We start from the raw sequence: 4,520 nt of genomic DNA on the forward strand, positions 1-4,520 counted from the left end.
CTTAAAAAGCACTGAAATTGATTCTCTCAGGCTTCATGGGACCAGAAGTCTGAAAGGTTCAGCAAGTCTTTGCTTTCTCCAGAGAATATAGAAGTCCTCTTTCCTTGCCTCTTCCAATTTCTGATAGCTTCAAACAATTTTCAGCTTGAGGTGACATAGCTTTGATCTCTGCCTCTGTCCTACATAAACTTTTGTTCTCCCTTCTCACTCTGTCTTCTCTGTTTCATTTGTTTTTCTCATCCTTCTAATCAATGGATGTCTTCTCTGTTTTTAAGGACATTTGTGTTTTGAAGGCTCACCTGGATAACTTAGGATAATTTCAAGTTACTTTACTTCAAATTGCATCTACAAAGACTGATCCCAAATAAAGTCATATTCACAGGTGCTAGGTGGAACAAATAATATATTTTTGGGGGCCTCAATTCAACCCATTACAAGTACCCAGCTAAATATATTTTACTTTGACATTGTTCCTTTATGTTTAAATATTTTATTCAAATTTATACAGCTATTAGTGCTAATTTCAGTTTTCTGTCACTTTCTTTCTCTTTTTCCTTTTTTAGAGACAGGCACTCCTTCTGTCACCCAGGCTGAAGTGCAGCAGCCTGATCATAGCTCACTGCAGCCTTGAATTCTTGGACTCAAGCGATGCTTCCGCTCCCGCCTCCCAAGTAGCTGGGACTACAAGGCTCATACCACCACACCTGACTGCTTTCTCTCTTTTAGAAAAGGTATTTGTTATCTTTTCTTTCAATTTTAATGAAAATTTTATACACATATATGTAACCCATCAGTTTATACAATTTGCTTGTATATGTTATAAAATGGACACTTGCTTCTGAATTTGCAAAACAGTTCTGTTTGCTTAGCATGATTGCCAACAATATTTTTTAATATTTAACAGATAGCCTACTCTCATATAGAGATTTTAAAAAATATATAAAAATAATTCCAAAACTTATTTTATTTTTTGTTGCAAATACAAATAATTTTGGAAGTCTCTTTTAAAAGCTAAATTAATGCCATAAAATACCCAAACTGTTACAAAGAACACTCCATTGTAACACCCTGTGATTTACTGATAGCAATGAAGAGACTAGACTTCGGAGCCAGAAATCCTGACTTCAATGATTAATTCCACTACACATTGAAGTGTAAACACTTCAATGATTAGTGTTTACACGCTAAACACACGATTGTAGGCTAATGTCTTAACCTCATTTCCTAGCTGCATAATTGCGTAAGAATGCTAACAACTCCTAAGTCAGTGCTCTTCAAATGTTTAGGAGAGGGCTAACATATAATTCAATAAGAACTCATCAAATGTTTAAGACACTATTTCTTAAAAATCAAGACAGTGCAAACTTCTTCCTTAGCTGTTCATTTTTCTGCTAAAGTAGGTTCAAAATTATTTTTCAGGTACCCCTAACCTTGTATAAGGTATTCATCCGACTTCTCTCAGAAGAGTTGAAAGAATTCTCTCTTTGGACCATGCTGTGGTCCTTAGATCTCCTAACCCTTCTCCCTTCTCATCTGTCAGTTAAGGCTTTGTCTTGAACTGCTAACACAGATCTATGTTTTAAGAGCCTGTATGTCAATATGGAAACAAACTCTTTGGCACATTCTATTTCTTGAAAGATTATCAGACAGAATCAACAATTGGAAGGAAGAGTTGCCCGGAAGCTAGCTGCATCAAATGGTTCCTCTGCAGGAAATTTTGTAGAAATTGCACTTACTTGTATGCCACTGGTCTACACTGAGAGACTCTTTAAGAAAAAAGAGAACCTAAAGCTTTGAAAATGTTCACTCCATCACACAGGGTCTTGTCTTCTTTTTGAGAACCTTAGCAGACAACTGTTCTTCTGTTACTAATATGATAAATATCATCATTTTTACTGTATTTGGTGTTTGTCTTAAGGGCAACGTGAAATACATGACTTACTAGATTTTCTTCCCTGAGTTTTCTGTTAAACAGCTTAGAGGCATAATTGTGGTCAGTCTCTGGCAAATGTATAGGATTTTATGGTATAAAATTTTGACTAGCCTCATCTGAGTGGATTTTCATGTTTTATCTTGTACTTGCTTAACTTTTCTTATCTTACTCAATTTATTATATTTAGGTGTATTGTATATTTCTTATAAAGGCACCTGAATTTGCTTTTGGAACGATGTCACTTACTATTTAATTACTACATCATTTATAGTGAAAATTATAAGCCTCTTCATAATTTTATAAAGTATCATGGTATGTGACTAATAAAAAACTAATAATTAAAATACAAATGTTTCATTGTTGAGAAAAAGAAAGTTAAGGTATACTGAGAAACAATGCAATTCAATTTTATAGGCTTATTAATATAATCAGTGAAATATGCATTTTTGATTACATGTTAGTTTGGATTTAATAATTATTAACATGAAACATTTTAAACTGCTTGGAAATACAATAAATAAAGAAAATTTAATGACATTTGGATATTCATTTCACAAAATTTTATTTCTTCAGAGCATATAAATTGTTATTGTACAGCCAAAATTTTTTTGTAAATTTCTTAGAAATAAAATTATAAATGTCAAAAGGCAATAACATATAAGAATAAGATAAATCAAACATAGTTTATGAAGGAAACCGATTTTATAAAGCGTGTCTCTTTAATTAAATTTTGCAGTGACAAATTTAGGGTTAATAGGTGAAATATAATTTGTATGTTAATATGAATATTTTAAACAAAAAATATGAGAGTATAGAGTTAAGTGGTTTTTCTTATACATTTTGACAAAATGCTAAATTAAGAAACTCAAGGAAATATGCTTCTTCAGAACCATAATTATATAAAGTCACTATAATAGTCTTCATCAATAAACTATAGGTAAGTATTAATTTTAAAAGATTATATGACAAGTGAATCGCATGTGAAAAGGTACTTTCTTGTGTTGACATACATTTGTCAAGAGAAATTATCTCTCTTTTAGATCTTGCTCTTTGAGTACTCAGAAATGACAAGCATTTGTTACATATGTTCAGCTGACAATGAGTCTGTGTCACTTGAAAGACAAGTAAAAAAAATTGGATTAATTTAGTTATAAAGAGATTTACATTTTGCTATTTCTAACATGTCTTTTGGAGATTGATGAATAAGAAATGAGATAAGAAAGCCCTTCAGAACCTACTATTGCTGAATATGGTAGAAAAATTGCTCTTGCTAGAAGATGTATCAAGTTTTTGTCAGGTAAAGCCAGGAAAAATTCTCTTGTGTTATCAACTAATCTTACCAGAGAGGGAATATTATGCAAGATGAATGACATTGCTTTCTCCCTCTCCCAGCAGTCAGGTGGTTGTGCACTATGCCAGTCTAACAAGATTTCTGCACCTTCCTTTTATTTATTTACCAGCTTACCTGTGAGTCTAAACTATTGTCTAATATTTCCCAACCACTGTGCTGCTTCTGGTAGTTTTTCACCATTTTAAATTAATTATTAAATATTTAATGAAAATAATAAAACAATCTGTTGAAGTTATTTGCTTTTCTGTTTTGGATTTTTTTTCAATTTTTTTCCTAATTGAAATATCTACCAGGGAGTGGAAGATAACATTTAAATTCAAGGATTATGTATTCTGTTACTTTACATACTCAAAATCAAAAGCATATAATGTATGCTTTCTCATAGCAGAGACCTTGTGTATGTCATTCATTGCCCAGCATACTGTTGATGCTCACTAAATATATGTTTAATGAATAAATATAATTCCTAATTCTTTGAATCGCATGCTCTTCTGTTAACCATAATGTTATTTTTAATCGCTTTTATTGTTAGTGTTTACAATAGCACAAATTCACAAAATTGTAATTCTGTTTAATACTAATATGCTATGGATTTCACTAGTGTTTTGCTGAACACAACACTTGCAATAAAAATCAACTTAGTGTGAAAACTCTTTCGAAGAAAAACATTTAAGAAGCCTAGACTTAAGTATACCAGAGTAAACAAACATTAGAAAGAAAATACCCATTGCAAACAGGTTATTTTTCAATCCCCATAGGAGGTATTTAGTAAAGTACTTCAGTGTCTTGACATTTGAGAACATTTGGAACATTTGGAAGATCTTTGGATACTTTTTTTTTGAGACAGTCTTGCTCTGTTGCCCAGGCTGGAGTGCAGTGGCACGATCTAGGCTCACCACAGTCTCTGCTACCAGGTTCAAGTGATTCTCCTGCCTCAGCCTCCCGAGTAGCTGGGATTACAGGTGCCTGCTACCTTACTTGGGTAATTTTTTGTATTTTTAGTAGGGTTGGGGTTTCACCATGTTGGACAGACTGGTCTCAAACTCCTGACCTCAGGTTATCCACCCACCTTGGCCTAACAAAATGCTGGCATTACAGTCATGAGCCACTGTGCCCAGCCGATCTTTGGATACTTGTAATAGCTGATCCGATAATGGTACCTCAGTGGGGAGGAAAAGATACATGCTTCAAGCACCTTTTACTCTTAAAAGCATCCAAAAATGATTACAATCAGTT

General features: G+C 33.1%; 1 long non-coding RNA gene across 1 annotated transcript; it reads left to right on the forward strand.

The window, feature by feature from the left end:
* Nucleotides 1–571: 571 nt before the first annotated feature.
* LOC144581967 (uncharacterized) lies at nucleotides 572–3,759 on the forward strand. Its single transcript, XR_013533485.1, has 2 exons — nucleotides 572–731; nucleotides 1,420–3,759. It is a non-coding gene; the product is annotated as an uncharacterized LOC144581967 (long non-coding RNA).
* The last annotated feature ends 761 nt before the right edge of the window (nucleotides 3,760–4,520 follow it).

The sequence above is a fragment of the Callithrix jacchus genome, chromosome 3, assembly GCF_049354715.1.
Source record: "Callithrix jacchus isolate 240 chromosome 3, calJac240_pri, whole genome shotgun sequence".
NCBI lineage: Eukaryota > Metazoa > Chordata > Mammalia > Primates > Cebidae > Callithrix > Callithrix jacchus.